The following is a 16,782-nucleotide window of genomic DNA, read 5'->3' on the forward strand; positions in this document are numbered from 1 at the left end:
CTGCCATGAAACATCTCTTTAGGTTTCTTGGACATCACAGTGAGGATGAATAGTAATACTGTCTCCTTTTGAAAGCACAAACTTAAAATTTCTTTTGAATCTGTAAAGAAATGAGAATAAAAACTGACTCAGTAGCCTGTGGTCTCCGTCTTACATGTGTGAAGATCTGAGTTATGGAGGCTCTGGACTGGGTACAAGTGATACACATTCTATAAGCTATAATTGCTGCCCACCTCCCTGATAGCCACCACCTGCTCCCACTTTTAAAGATAAATGAAGCTGGACACTACTTTAAATGGTAAGATCAGGGGCACCTGGGTGGCTCAGTCAGTGAAGCATCTGACTCTTGATTTCGGCTCAGGTCATGATCTCAGGCTGGTGAAACTGAGCCCCCTGTCAGGCTCTGTGTTCAATGAGAAGTCTGCTTAAGAGTCTCTCTCTCACTCCCCCTCTGGTTTTCCACCCTGTGTGCAGTGCACCCCTGTGTGCACACACACTCTGTTTCTCAAATAAATAAATAAATCTTTAAAAATAATTTTGAATTGTAGGATCAGATTTTTATTGGCAATATACTATTGTAACAGGTAAAAGAGTTCAGCATGACTTTAACTCAACTTCATTTTGTTTAGAATTGACTGGCTGATTTAAAGGGAGGAGGAGGGAATTGGGCAGGGAACGAGTGGGGCCTCAGTGAGTCAGGGAAGTAAAAATTACAAAAAGTGGGACGGGGGATTGGTCTGGTGAAACCCCTTTGCGTTTGGTAACCTGTGTCTGTTGAAGTTAGGCTCCTGCTTTCCCATAGAAACTGGAAAACCTTATCTTCAGGTCTTGGCTAGAATAAACAGCTCTTTTGGTAGCCTTGAGTTTTCTCAGGTACTTTAATGGGGAGGGGGGTGAGGGGCATCCTAGGGATATGGTCTGTTAGAAACTATGTTAGGATTTTGTTCAAGTCTTTGTAGGCCAAGATTGAAGCCTAGTCAAGAAGAGGACTGGCTAGGGTTTGGTCAAAGAGAGAGTTTGTCACCACTGCCATCTTGATATTCTGGGTTCTTTTACTCTTGCCACCAGTTCCTGGTTTCACATCTCTTCCACATTATTACTTTGCCTCCCACATACTGAGCTGCAGGATGAATCCACCATGTCTAGAAACAGAAAGATAAAAAAAATTCTTGACATGAAAGGAAAAATAAAAGAATTGTGGTTTTTGTTACCTTCCATTTTTCAGTCACTCCTCAGTCTTGCCAGATGTTGAGGGTAGAGAAGAAAGGGAGAAGGTCAGGGAATGAAGAAGCACTGTAAGACAATGTAAAATATCAAAGTTCATCTGGTCATATAGAGCCGTTATATGTTTACAGGACCCATTTAGCAATGTAGTAGGTGCTTAGAAAGCATTCTAATGAGGAAATCTAATCCTTTCCTTATGAATTTTAAAATGTCGTGGTAAAAAGTAATGCAGTTCATGAAAATGTAAATATGGAACTCAGTTCATGAAAATTAGTCTCAAGTTGGTATGTTGACATGTTCATTACATTATATAAAAGTGGCTTTGGAGTGGAGGGGGACAATATATATATATCGGGCCAAAGAATGAAGACATCACCTAATGCATGAGAAGTAGGTTGATAATGCCACGGAACCAGGAACACTACAGCTTCAGAAAGGCAAACCCAATAGAGATCATGACATGCAGCTTAGTTAGGATAGAGTGTAACTGTCAGATGCACCAAGGTGAAAACAGAAAGGATTTAGTGGAAAGATTATCTAACTGGGTTACAGATAGTCTGTGCTGGTTCTTTCATTATCCTGGAAGAATTTGGGAGTGAAGCCAAGCATAGTATATGATACACCTCTGGCACTAAATTATTTGAAGGATGAAGGGATGAATCCAAGTAGGAAACAATGGATTTTTTGCTTAAAGAAGAGATTGCTGCAAAATAAGCAATTGAGTTTCATTAATTCATATTATAAATTTTCCAAGTGAAAGGAAACAAATGATTCCATGTCTTTTGTTTTCTTTCTTGGCTTACTCTTTTTTTGTTTGTTTTGTTTTCTTTTATTTTAAATTAAAATTCAATTGATTAACATATAATGTGTTACTAGTTTCAAAGGTAGAGGTCAGTGATTCATCAGTCTTATATAATACCCAGTGCTCATTACATCACATGCCCTCCTTAATGTCCATCACCCAGTTACCCCATCCCTCCACCCACCCCCACAGGAACCCTCAGTCTGTTTCCTATGATTAAGAGTCCCTTATGGTTTGTCTCCCTCTCTGATTTCATCTTGTTTTATTTTTTCCTCTCTTCCCCTATGATCCTCTGTTTTGTTTCATAAATTCCACATATGAGTGAGATCATATGATAATTGTCTTTCTCTGATTGACTTATTTCATTTAGCATAATACGTCGTAGTTCCATCCACATCAGTGCAAATGGAAAGATTTCATTTTCTTTGCTGGCTAATAGTCCATTGTGTGTATATATATATATATATATACCACCTCTTCTTTATCCATTCATCTATTGATGGACATCTGGGCTCTTTCCATAGTTTGGTTATTGTGGACATTGTTGCTATAAATATTGGGGTGCAGACGCCCCTTCAGTATCTTTGGGGTAAATGCCTAGTAGTGCAATTGCTGGGTTGTAGGGTAGTTCTATTTTCAACCTTTTGAGAAACCTCCATACTGTTTTTCAGAGCGGGCTATACCAGCTTGCATTCCCACCAACAGTGAAAGAGGGTTACCCCTTTCTCCAAATCCTTGCCAACATCTGTCGTGTCCTGACTTGTTAATTTTAGCCATTCTGACTGGTGTGAGGTGGTATTTCATTGTGGTTTTGATTTGTATTTCCCTGATGACAAGTGATGTTGAGCATTTTCCATGTGTCTATTGACTATTTGTAGGTCTTCTTTGGAGAACTGTCTGTTCACATCTTCTGCCCATTTCTTGACTGGATTATTTGATTTTGGGTGTTGAGTTTGATAAGTTCTTTATAGATTTAGATACTAGCCCTTTATCTGAAATGTCATTTGCAAATATCTTCTCCCATTCCATAGGTTGCCTTTTAGTTTTGTTGACTGTTTCCTTTGCTGTGCAGAAGCTTTTTATCTTGATGAAGTCCCAACCGTTCATTTTTGCCTTTGTTTCCCTTGCCTTTGGAGATGTGTCTAGCAAGAAGTTGCTGTGGCTGAGGTCATAGAGGTTTCTGCCTGTGTTCTCCTCTAGGATTTTGATGGATTCCTGTCTCACATTTAGGTCTTTCATCCATTTTGAGTCTATTTTTGTGTATGGTATAAGGCAATGGTCCAGTTTCATTTTTCTGCCCGAGGCTGTCCAATTTTCCCAACACCATTTGTTGAAGAGACTGTCTTTTTTCCATTGGGTATTCTTTCCTGCTTTGTGGAAGGTTAGTTGACCATAGAGTTGAGGGTCCATTTCTGGGTTCTCTACTCTGTTCCACTGATCTACGTGTCTGTTTTGTGCCAGTACCATAGTGTCTTGATGATAAGAGTTTTGTAATACAGATTGAAGTCTGGAATTGTGATGCCTCTGGCTTTGGTTTTCTTTTTCAACATTCCTTTGGCTATTTGGGGACTATTCTGGTTCCATACAAATTTTAGAATTGTTTGTTACAGCTCTGTGAAAAATGTTGATGATATTCTAATAGAGATTGTTTTGAATGTGTAGATTGCTCTGGGCAGTATATATATTTTAACAATATTTATTTTTCTAATCCATGAGCATGGAATGTTTTTCCATCTTTTTGCGTCTTCCTCAATTTCTTTCCTAAGTGTTCCGTAGTTTTTATAGTACTGATCCTTTATCTCGTTGGTTAGGTTTATTCCTAGGTCTCTTATGGTTTTTGGTGCAATTGTAAATGGAATCAATTCCTTAATTTCTTTCTTTAATCACATTGTTAATATATAGAAATGCAACTGATTTTTGTGCATTGATTTTTTATCCTGCCACATTCCTGAATTGCGGTATGAGTTCTAGCCATTTTGGAGTGGAGTCTTTTGGGTTTTCCACATAAAGTATCATGTCATCTGCAAAGAGTGAGAGTTTGACTTCTTCTTTGCCAATTTGAACGCCTTTTATTTCTTTTTGTTGTCTGATTGCTGAGGCTAGGACTTCTAGTACTATGTTGAACAGCAGTGATAAGTGGGCATCCCTGTCATGTTCCTGACCTTAGGAGAAAGCTATCAGTTTTCCCCCCATAGAGAATGATATTTGGTGTGGACTTTTCAGAGACGGCTTTTTATGATATTGAGGTTTGTTCCCTCTTTCCCTACACTGTGGAGAGTTTTAATCAAGAAAGGATGCTGTATTTTGTCAAATGTGTAAGCCAAAATTTTACCAATGTATATTGAGTTCCTATCTTATAAACTTGTGAATGGATTGAGGAACTGAAGTATACTGTCTCAAATTTCTTAATTTTGTACTAAATTATATAATATTAACTTCAAGTGGATTGTGGCAACATAAAAGCAATCAGTTAAAAATAATAACAAATAGGAAAAGATGTAGCTAAAAAGCATCAAGACTCTATTGCACTAAAAAAATTAAAAAAAACATCAAGACAAGAAAATATTTTTTAAAAAGCAGGGCAGTTGTTATCACTTAACTTATTCAAGTTGGAACATCATTGAATCATGTCGTTAAGACTTGAGTTTGGATCACCATAGCTTTAGTGGTTCTTAGCTTTATACTTTAACACGTTATTTCTACAGTTCAGACATATCCTGTGCTAATAATATATATATTAGGATTTTTAAAATTTTCACACACATACTAACAAATAGCATGGAAAGTAAAATGGAAAATTCCAGAACTCCACTCCCATATGCCTCCGCCTATCCAAACTTCTCCCATAGTTGAGCACTGCCAAGTACTCTTCAAAGCTTAATCTAATTTATTTCTGCTCAGTTCTGACTTTTATATATATATATATATAACGTCAGGGACTTTTTTAGTCTCCCCCAGCTCCAGTCAGGGGATAGTGCTTCTCCCCATAGACCACCCCAGGGCTGAATCCCAGGAGTCTGGGGGGGTGGAGGGGGGAAAGCATTTGTGCTCAACAATGGTAATTAACAAATGGCAGTTTTCCCCTCAGGGTCCGAAAACACAGGCTCCCCTCCCCCACTCCGGAGTCCCCGCCTTCCCGCCTTCAGTATCATACTGACCTCTTACAATTCTGTGAGGAAAAAAGCCAAAATGCCTGGGCCCGCGCGAGTGCTTCCTGCTAGCATTGCATTGCCAAGGCCAATTCTCCAAGCCAAAGGTCTGGGGGGTGGGAGCAGACGCAAATTAACCGGGCTCTTGGGAAACTGGTTTCTTTTCCTTTCCGCTCACAGTAATCCCTGTCAGCAAAATTCAAAAACTTGCGTCTCCCATTACAGGCAACCGTCGACAGGCCCTTCCTTACCTTTCTCTTCACCTCACATACAGCTGTGACAACTTCTCTCTCCGTGTCCCCCTCCCCCTCCTTTTTTATGTGAACGCCCACACCAGGGGCACCCCGCGCCTCCCGGGACAACGACCCACGGCGGCCGAGCGCCTAGCGCAGGGGGCGGGGTCCGAGGCCAGAGCAACCACGAGCCCTGGGGGAGGGTCCGGGCGAGCCGGGACCACGCCCCTGAGCCCCGCACCGCCCCCTCCCCTCCCGGCCCTAGTTTGTTTTTAATTTGAAAAGTCCTCCTCTTCCTTCTCTCTTTCCTCGCCCCTCCTCTTTGTTCCGCTCTGCGGGGAAAGAGACCCCGGGCCTGGCGTCGCGGGTGCGGAGAGGACAGCGGGCCGGGCGGTGAGTGGGGCCGGGCGGCGGGCGAGGAGTGGGGTCCGGGAGGCGCGGGCGCGGAGCTGGGTGATGAGGGGAGGCCGGGAGCTGGCGGACGCCGGGACGCGCGGCGCTCTGGGCTGCCACTCGCCCGCCCGCTGTGCCGCGCGCTGCATCCTCAGGTGGTGCGGGAGTTTCGGGGCTCCCGGCGCGCCTCTGCAGGAGACTCAGTAGGACCAGTGGAGGGGTGTGTGGTCTGGGAGAACTGGCCGTGCTTGCCTGCCTTCCCTGCCCCGCTTCCTAGCGCCTCCTGCGGGAAGAAGGCGCGTTGCCGGGGCTGCTCTGCTCTTGAGTCTCTGTCGCGCCAGAGGGTTTCTACCTGACCAGACTCCTGCATGTCATAATGAAAGTTTAACTTTATAGTTCTTATTCTTCAGGATTAAGGAGAGATGATAAAAACAAAAGTAGCTAAAATTTGACTACACGAAATAAAATACTGCATAGGGAATTCCAATAAGACCAATGACGCATTTCAAAAATATTTCAACGTATAATAAAGTTCTAACCTTCGGTAAAGAACTCAAATTAAAAAGAAGAAAAACTAATAGACACAAATGGACAAATGGCAGTTTGTAAAGAAGGAGATACATGTGACTTTAAAGCAAAAAATTGCTCAACCTCGTCAACAAAAAATAAAACTACAAGTTTTCTTTGACCATGAGATTTAACAGTGACAAAATTTTGATAAAAACTCTGTTGGGAAGTGTATACATTATTGCCAGGAATGCAAAATAATTTTTCTTTTTTGTTATGTAATTCGACTATAGCTATCAAAACAAACAGCATGAGACTTTGGTCCGGCTGTTCTACTTCCAGGAGTATATCCTGCAGAAATAAATACCCATGTATTTATTTGCACATTTTTTGAATAGCAGAAGTTTGGAAAAATTAAATTCCATTAAGTCGCCAGTTAAAATCTATTGCAGTCATTCAAAAGAACAAGGTTTATATCGATTGAAATGTAATCAATAAGAAGACTTTAGTAAGTTTAAAAACAGATCAAACTCATATGGAAGTCTGTCATTTGTATTATAAGATGCTATAGATGTTTGTGTCCATTCAGAATTGGTACATTGGGTCCTAATGCCCAGTGTGATAGTGTTGGGTAGTGGAACCTTTGGGAGGTGCTGAGTTCATGAGGATGGTACCCTCATGAATGGGATTAGTGCCCCTACGGAAGAGACCAGAGAAAGATCCTTTGCCCCTTTCACTATATGAGGTTATAATAAGTCTGCATCTGGGAAGATGGCCCTCACCACATCAGGCTGGCACCGTGATCTTGGACTTCCAGCCTCCGAAACTGTGAAAAATAAATGTTTGTTGTTTATAAGCCATCCTGTTTATGGTATTTTTGTTATAGCAGCACAGATGGACTAAGACACAAGGTGTACATATTAGTTTGCTTCTTAGAATGTCTCCTGGAAGACAAAAAATCTGGTATCAGTGGTACCTCTAGAGATGAAAAATAGAGTTTGGGGCAGAAGGAATCCTTGCTTTTCATGACATGAGTACTCCATGACTGCTTGAAATTTTTGTTATTGTGTTTGTTTGCACATAGCATCAATTCAAAGGAAGTCTATCTTTGTAAATGTAAGATTTCTTGTCAAAATGATTTAATCACAGGACACATGATCTCCTGCTTTATTATAATTTTCAATGCCATAAGACTAGACAGATAATGATACAATAAGACATCTCTGTTAATTGTCCAGATATAATTTACATGGTAATATTTACTTAAATGTATTCTGTAAACCTCCCGAGAATATTGTTCTTCCAATATTTTTATACTCCAAAATGACAAAAACCATTTTCCTGAAAGCTAAAATTGAGAGAGACCTGATAGTCTCTCTAAATCACTTACCCTAATTTAGTATATTTAATAAAATTTATCTGTGGACTATAGTTATCAGCTGTTTCCATTCAGTCTTCATGCTTTTATTTATTTTTTATTTTTTTAAAAGATTTTATTTATTCATTTGATAGAGAGAGAGCCAGCAAGAGAGGAAACACAAGCAGGGGTAGTGGGAGAGGAAGAAGCAGGCTCCCAGCAGAGGAGCCTGATGCGGGGTTCGATCACAGAATGCCAGGATCACGTCCTGAGCTGAAGGTAGACGCTTAACGACTGAGCCACCCAGGTGCCCCTCATGCTTTTATTTAAAATAAAGCCAAAAGCTGACCTTTACAACCCCTAACATTTGTTGAAAAGAAATTATTCCTTCATATACCATTTGTTTGGAAGGCTATAGCATGAATAAAATAAGAAATATGTTCATGTAGATTCAAAAATGATAATATAAGATCAATTAGATTTTGCCAAAATATCATTTGTTCATAGTGAAAAGCCTCCACTTCTCAATTTTTTGTATGATTGATTCCATGTTAATACATAATTAAGTGTACACATTATAGGGCCCCTGGTGGCTCAGTTGGTTAAGCATCTGCCTTCGGCTCAGGTCATGATCTCAGGATTCTGGGATCAAGCCCCAACTTGGGCTCCCTGAGTCTGCTTCTCCCGCTCCCTTTGCTCTTCCCCACTGCTCATGCTGTCTCTCTCTCTCTCTCAAATATATAAATAAATCTTTAAAAAAATGTATACATGTACAGTTCTAATAATAAAAAATATTATGAAACTATAGATATCTGTATATTTAAGTTATCTCATTGTAATAGATCTTTGTTTATCTTATTAGTGGAAAACCTGCAATAGTGACTTTTAGGATAGTTTTTCTAATCCCAGCACATGTGACAGCAAACTATAAAGGTGCCAAGGTGCTGAATAGGAATGACTGAATCCTTCATAGTTGTTGGATTTGAGTTCATATTGTGCTCATACAACTATCCAGATCTTAAGTAACCAAGAAACTCATGAAGCTAGCCAACACAGTACACCGCAAGAGCCAATAATTAATACGTATTAAGAGAATTGAACTTGGAAGGGTGTGCATAAACTATCTGTCTGATGAACTCAGAAGGTCTTTTTACTTACAGATTCACTACAAGAGAGTACTGTCAGTTTTGGGGTTTTTTTTTCCATAGATTAATTTTAATTTTGCAAAGTCATGATAACAAATACACATTATTTTATGTTTTTAGTTTAGTGATCTTGGGAGTTTAAAATGTAAATAAGGGGAATTTGTTGCTACTATAGATCCCTTCAAATTACAGTGATTCTTGGCTTTTATTTTTTTCTTCTCTTCGTTACAAAATATAAAATTTACCATTTTAACCACTTTCAAGTGTATGGTGCAGTGGTGGTTCTATTTTTTTTTTCAACTTATTCAGGTTATTAAAACTATTATACATTTATTTAGAAAAGTTGAAGAGGAAATATTGCTTACATTTTAGTATTTCTTCTAGGCTTTTCAGACTTTTTAAAAACAAAATTATCCACATTGTAATTTTCATATTATAAACATTTTATGACTTTTACAAAAGTATTTGTAACCATATCTCTTAAAGGTGGCAATAAGATTGTATCAGGAAGTCTCATTATAATGTACTTATTGAACCATTATGAAACATTTGCATTATTTTTCTTGTTTCAATATAATGAAAACTACACAGTGTTTATACTGTCACGGTACAAAGTCAGCTATAACTATTTAAAAAATGTATTTAGCTAATTTATTTTTCTGACACATTTGGGATAATATTTAAATGCTTGAGAAGGTAGGGAAATGACTAAATGCTTTGGAGATATTTTCATTAAATTGATAAAAAGTTTGGGAGAAAGCCAGTCGTTTGTAGGAACATCGTATATCCTAGTATCATCCATTTTAAAAATATCTGCTATTTCAGATACCCCAGAATAGTATTTTAACTGAAGTTTAAAAAATAATGTTATAATTTAAGAATATATATTTACTTAAAAAAATCTTCAGCAGCGTGATCTAATATTAAAATAACAACAAAATTCCCCTTTTAAATTTTGCCATGGAAGGCTTTGTATTTCAATTTTATTCTCAATTATTTTAATGTCAAAGGTCTATATAGTTAAAAGTTTTTCAAAAAGTGCCCAGTAGAAAAGAAATTGTAAACTTGATCATGTCTTAGGTTCTTGGGAATCATTTCCCTAGGTCATAATTACTTACCTAAACGCAGAGAAATCTCCCACCCCTTCCACCATGTGAGGATAAGAGTTGTCTATTAACCAGGAAGTGGCTCTCACCAGACACAGAATTTACTGGTGCCTTGATCTTGAACTTCCTAGCCTCCAGAATTTTGAGAAACAAATTTCTGTTGTTTATAAGCTACCCAGTCTATGGTATTTTGTTAGAGCCACCCAAGTAGACTAAGATAGGTGCTTCCACCAAAATGTAATCACTTTTAAGACTCTTGCCTTTTCAAAAATGTTTACTCTTGTGAACTTACTTAAACTTATTTACTTTTTTACTACTAATTCTCTCCCTGTTCTCTCTCACAAAGTTCCATTGTCAGCAGACTGTATCCATTACTGCCCCACCTTCTTTCCCTTCGCACCATCCAGTACCACTTCCCAGTCAGAAAGGGGCAGGTGTGTTTTCCTTTTGGTCCAGCAAGTCTGTTGGACCAAAGTAGGATGGCAACACTTCCTTTCATAAACATGATCTCCCCTTGGTTCAGTTTCCCAGGAAAGAAGGTTGGGGAAGCCTGTGAAAAACATCTTCTTCATGAACTGTGTTTATGTCACAAGAATTCTTGCTGCAGACATTTTTGTGAATTATTTACCTACCTCATTATGTTTACTAAAATATGTAAACTGATTAAAGTTTAAAATTAGAGTTAACATTTTTAGTATTCATGGTAATGTCACACATGGATTAACTGTTTACAATTCACAAAACTCTTGCTGAGCAAAAATAAATGAAATAAACCAAACATCAGTGCGAGATGGTGGTGTAAGAAGATCCTGAGCTCACTTCTCACAGACATAACAATCTACAACTATATGTGGAATAATTCCCTCTGCAAGGGACCTAAAAACTGGATGAACAGAGCCTCTGCAATCAAGGATAGCACTGAGCTGGGTAGAAGAAGGAGAGCTGTGTTCTTGATAAGGAAAAAAAAACCCCACAAGCCAAGTGTGGCCTTTTATGGTCAGAATGGATCACAAAGGTAGAGAACTTCTTTGTGAAGAGCAAGAGATTCAAGCGTCACATCAGGAACCCAACCCTTAGATTCTGCAAAGGAAAGATAAGCCCCCAAAACACCTGGCTTTGAAAACCATTGGGGAATACATCCAGAAAAACTACAGAACTGTAGGGAAAGGTAAATCTTCTCTTAAAGGGCTCAGGCATGAACTCACTTAATTTGGTAGCCAGCACAAAAAGACCAGATCAAAAAGCACATAGTAAAGGAGCCCACTTGGTAATCTCGGAGCACCTGCCAGAGAGGCAAGAGGCATCTGGGCCTCTCCACAGGGACTGAAACACTGATAGCAGCCATTTCTGCTGTCTCATTCAGTGGCTGATCCTGGTGCTTGTGGGCACTGTTTTGGAATGTTCCCTCTAGACTGCCAATGCCAGGATGCATTTCCCACCAAGAGCACATACAGCCCTGCACCTTGACTGGGCCTCATAGCCATCATGATGATAACCCCACCTGCCAACGGGCCGACAGGTATCGTGGTCAGGCCTTGCAGCTAGCTGGGCTGGAAACCAGCCCCATACACCAGCATGCTAGCGGTAGTCACAGCCCTGTCACAATAGGAGGGAGCATGCAGCCCACATAGGGGATATCTCTGAGCACCTGGCTCTGGTTGCCAGGGGGAATTGTGCTTCTGGGCACCATGGGACATCTCCTACATAAAGCCACTCCTTTAAGACTGGAAGACATACCTAAGATGTAACTCTCTAATACATATAAAGAAACAGAGAGCTAGGCAAAATGAAGAGATAGAGGAATATGCTCCTAACAAAAGAACAAGACAAAACCTTCAGAATAAAGAGCTAAATGAAAGGGAGATAAAGCAGTCTACCCAATAAAGTGTTCAAAGTAATGGTCATAAATATGCTTACCAAACTCCGGAGAAGAATATATGAGCACACTGAGAACTTCAATAAAGAGATAGAAAATATAGGAAAGTACCAATCAGAACTGAAGCATACAATAACAAATGAAAAAGACATGAGAGAGAATAAGCAGTAGATTAGAGGCTACAGAAGATATCTGAAAGACACAAAAGTAGAAATCATCCACAATGAACAGGAAAAAAAAAAGAATTTAAGAAAATGAGGACGGGGGTGCTTGGATGGCTCAGTCGGTTAAGTGTCTGCCTTCAGCTCAGATCATGATCCGGGGTCCCAGGGTCCCAGGGTCAGGATCAGGCCCCATGTCGGGCTCCCTGCTCAGTGGGGAGTCTGCTTCTTCCTCTCCCTCTGCCCCTCTCCTGTTCTGCTCATGGTCTCTCACTCTCCTCTCTCAAATAAATAAAGTCTTTAAAAAAAAAGAAAGAAAAGAGAATGAGGATAGTTGGTTAGTAAATCTCTAAATATTCTGGTGGCAAATGGAAGTATGAATCTGATTGATCATATTTCTGTAAGTAAAAAACTCCAGACTTCAGATATTTATGCTTTATCTTAGTGTGCTTGCTTGAGTGTTATATATTGAAATTTCAGGAAATAGAAGGTGGGACTTAAAGTGACTATACATACTCCTCTCCACACAAAAAATGCTTACATTGAAATTTTTTTTCATCATGCTTATGTCATATATCTTTCAGCATAGAATGAAATAATTATAAATGTAAAAGATAGTTTAAAAGACCTCTGGGGCAACATCAAGCATGCCAACATTTGCATTGCAGGGGTTCCAGAAGGAAAAGAGAGACAGAATGGGGCAGAAAACTTATTTGAAGAAATAATAGCTGAAAACTTTTCTAACCTGGGGAAGAAAATAGACATCCAGGTCGAGGAAGTATGGACAGTCCCAAACAAGATGAACCCAAAGACATCCACACCAAGGTACATTGAAATTAAAATGTCAAAAAATTAAAGAGAACATCTTAAAAGCAACAAGGGAAAAGCAATTAGTTATATGTAAGGGAACTCCCATAAGACTATGATCATTCAACGTAAACTTTACAGTCCAGAAGGGAGTGGCATGATATATTCAAGGTGCTAAAAGGAAAAAAATGGCAACCAAGAATACCTGACAAGGTTATCATTCAGTACTGAAAGGAAGATAAAGAGTTTTTCTAGACAAGCAAAAGATAAAGGTGTTATTCACCACTAAACCAGCTTTACTAGAAACATTAAAGGAATTTCTTTAAGTGTAAAGAAAAGGCCAATACTAGAAAACATATGAAAGACAGAAATCTCACTGGTAAAGTAATATAGTAAAAGTAGTGGGTCGACCACTTATTAAGCTAGTATGAAGGTTAAAAGACAAAAGTAGTAAAATCAGCTGTATTTGCAATAATTAGTTAAGGGATACACAAAATAAAAGATGTAAAATATGACATCAAAAAACAAAACAGGTGAGTAAAAATGTAGTGCTTTTAGAATGCATTCAAAATTTAGCAACCACCAACTTAAAATAGACTGCATTCATAGCTAGATATATATGAACCTCATGGGAAACACAAAACAAACCCTATAATAGATACACAAAAATTAAGAGAAAGGTATCCAAACATAATACTAAAGAACATCCTCAAATCACAAGGGAAGAGAGCAAGAGAAAAACATAGAAGAACTACAAAAGCAACCAGGAAAAAAAAAGAACAAAATGGCAATAAAAACGTACCTATCAGCAATTACTTTAAATGTAAATGGACTAAATGCTCCAATCAAAAGATATAGGGTGGCTGAATGGATAAAATAGCAAGACCCATCTAATATGCTGCCTAAAAGAGATGCATTTCAGCTCTAAAGACATACACAGACTGAAAGTGAAGGGATAGAAAAAGATAATCCATGTAAATGGAAATGAAAAGAAACCTGGGGTAGCAATATATCAGACAAAGTAGAACTTTAAAACAAAGGCTGTAAAGATACAAAGAAGGGCATTACATAATGATAAGGGAATCAATCCAACAAGATGTAACACTTGTAAATATTTATGCACACAACGTAGAGAGGCATCTAAATACGTAAAGCAGATATTAACAGACACAAGGGGGGGAGGAATTTGCAGTAAAACAATAATAGTAGGGGGGCACTTTAACACCCCCTACCCATATCAGTGGATATATCAGCCAAAAAAGTAATGAAGAAACATTGGCCTTAATTGGCACATGAGACTAGATGGATTTAACCAGATATATACAGAACATTCCAACTAAAAAAAGCAGAATACTCTCTCTTCTCAAGGGCACATGGATCATTTTCCAGGATAGATCATGTTACGCCACGAAACAATCTAAACTTAAGAGGATTAAAATTGTATTCAACATTTTTCCCAACTACAATGGTACAAAATTAGAAATAAGTTACAAGAAGAAAACTGGAAAAAACACAGACGGGGAGGCTAAACCATGTGCTGCTCAACAACCACTGGGTCATTGAAAAAATCAAAAAGGAAATGAAAAAACATATCGAGACAAATGAAAATAACACAATGCTCCAAAATTTATGGAATGTAGCAAAAGCAGCTGTAAGAGGGAAGTTTGTAGCCGTACAGACCCACAAAAGAAACAGGAAAAAGTTCAAATAAACAATCTAAATTCATACCCAATGGAACTAGAAAAAGAAGAATAAACAAAGCCCAGTTAATAGAAGAAAGGAAATAATATCAGAAAGGATGTAAATGAAATTGTTACACAATACATATATACACACACAAAGAAAGAAAAGATAAGTAAAACTTAGAGCTGGTTCTCTGCAAAGATAAAGTTGGTAAACCTTTAGCCAGATTCATCAAGAAAAAAGAGTAGGCCCAAATAAATAAAATCAGAAATGAAAAAGAAGTTAGAACTGACACCAGAAAAATACAGGGATCATAAGAGACCACTATGAACAATTAATGCCAACAAATTGGACAACTTAGAAGAAATGGATGAATTTCTAAAAACATAACAATTCTTCCAAGACTGAACTAGGAAGAAACAAAATCTGAACAGACCAATTACTAGTAATGAAATTTAATCAGAAATCCAAAAAACTTCCAACAAACAAGAGTTTAGGGCTAGATGGCTTCACAGGTAAATTCTACCAAATATTTAAAGAAGAGTCAATGCTCATCCTTCTCAGCTATTACAAAAAAAAAAAAAAAAGGAGGAGGAAGAAGGAAGAAGAAGCAGGAGGAGAAGGAGAAGAAAGAGAAAATTATAGGCCAATATCCCTGATGAACATAGGTGCAAAAATCCTTAACAAAGTGTTAGCAAACCCAATTCAAAATACATTAAAAGGATCATACACGATTATCAAGTGGTATTTATTCCAAAGATGCAAGGATGGTTGCAAATCAATGCGGTACAACACATTAACAAGATGAAGGATGAAAATCATATGATTATCATATGATTATCTCAATAGATGGAGAAAAAGCATTTGACAAAATAGAGAAAAAGCACCCATTTATGTTAAAAACTCTCAACAAAGTGGGTAGAGGAAATGGACATATAACATATAAAATAAAAATAAACTCAAAATTGATTAAAGGTTTAAATGTAAGATCTAAACTCATACAAGTCCTAGAAGAAAACAAAGGTAGTAAACTTTTTGACATCAGGCTTAGTGATACTTTTGCATCTGTCTCAGCAGATAAGGACAACAAAAGTTACAATAAGCAGATGGGGCTAAATCAAACTGAAAAGCTTTTGCGCAGTTGAGGAAACCATCAACAAATTGAAAAGACAGCCTACTGAATGGTAAAAGATATTTGCAATGATATATCTGATAAGGAGTTAATAGCCAGAACATATAAGGACCTCCTGTAACTCCATATGAAAAAAGGATATGAAGAGACATTTTTCTAGAGAAGACATACAGCCAACTGGCCCATGAAAAGATGTACAGCATCACCAACCACCTGGAAAATGCAAATCAAAACCACAATGAGATATTCATACCTGTCAGAATGGCTGTTATTGAAAAGATCAGAAATAACAAGTGTTGACAAGGATGTGAAAAAAACAGAAGGTTTGTGCACTGTTGGGAACAGAAATTGTTTCAGTCACTATTAAAACAGTATGGAGGCTCCTCAAAAAAACTAAAAAATAGAACTACATATGATCCAGCAATCCCACTTCTGAGTAGGGGAATGGAAAAAATAGGTGAAGAGGATTAAGAAGTACAGTCTTCCAGTTATAAAATAAAAAAAGACATGGGGCTATAATAGCATAGGGAACATAGACAATAATATTGTTACAACTTTATATTGTGACAGATGATAACTAGACTTAATGTGATGTCCGTTTAGAAATGTATGTAAATACTGAATCACTATGTTGTACACCTGAAACTAACACAGTATTATGTCAATTATTCTTCAATTAAAAAAGAAAAGAGAAATTAACCAAACACCATCACTATAAAAATAGCTCAAAGACCATGCCTACCTGGCTATGAAATGAATTTCATATTCAAAGAAAAGTGTGTTTGAACAGGTCATTTCTGCTTTTGCATCTACCAAATCCGTCACCAGAACTGCTATGTTTTGTAGAGAGAAGAAAAAGTGACTCGTTAGAATGTATTTACTTTTTAGTCTGTTTTCCCTCCCCACTCTACCTCAGAGGTGAGTATTGAAGAGATCTGATGTGGCCAAAAGGCTGGCAGCTGCAGTGGATGAGACACGTGTAGACCTGTGACTTTGAGGGTACTAAACTACTTGGGCTCAAATCCTGCCAGTACTTCTCACTAGCTGTGCAGCTCTGGAGAAATGCCCTTAAACTTCTCTGTGCTACGGTTTCCACCTCTGTGATGCTACCTATTCTATACTTTTCTCTACTCTACTTTTCACAAAATGAAATGGATTAATATTTCTAAACTGTCTATGAAGATGTTGGGGAGGTGACAATTTAAAG

The 16,782-nt window shown here is 38.1% G+C and overlaps 1 long non-coding RNA gene across 10 annotated transcripts in view; it reads left to right on the plus strand.

Annotated features, from left to right (window-relative positions):
- Nucleotides 1-5,673: 5,673 nt before the first annotated feature.
- Nucleotides 5,674-16,782, plus strand: part of LOC117802621 — a 61,160-nt gene continuing 50,051 nt past the window's right edge. For 7 of the 10 annotated variants that reach the window (XR_004625981.1, XR_004625978.1, XR_004625979.1 and 4 more), the window contains exon 1: nt 5,686-5,801. This is a non-coding gene — a long non-coding RNA (uncharacterized LOC117802621). Of the gene's footprint in view, nt 5,802-12,621; nt 12,779-16,782 lie in introns of all 10 variants that reach the window. The other 3 variants (XR_004625976.1, XR_004625977.1, XR_004625973.1) reach the window with 2 other exon arrangements.

This window comes from Ailuropoda melanoleuca, chromosome 6 (assembly GCF_002007445.2).
Source record: "Ailuropoda melanoleuca isolate Jingjing chromosome 6, ASM200744v2, whole genome shotgun sequence".
In the NCBI taxonomy this organism is placed as follows: Eukaryota; Metazoa; Chordata; class Mammalia; order Carnivora; family Ursidae; genus Ailuropoda; species Ailuropoda melanoleuca.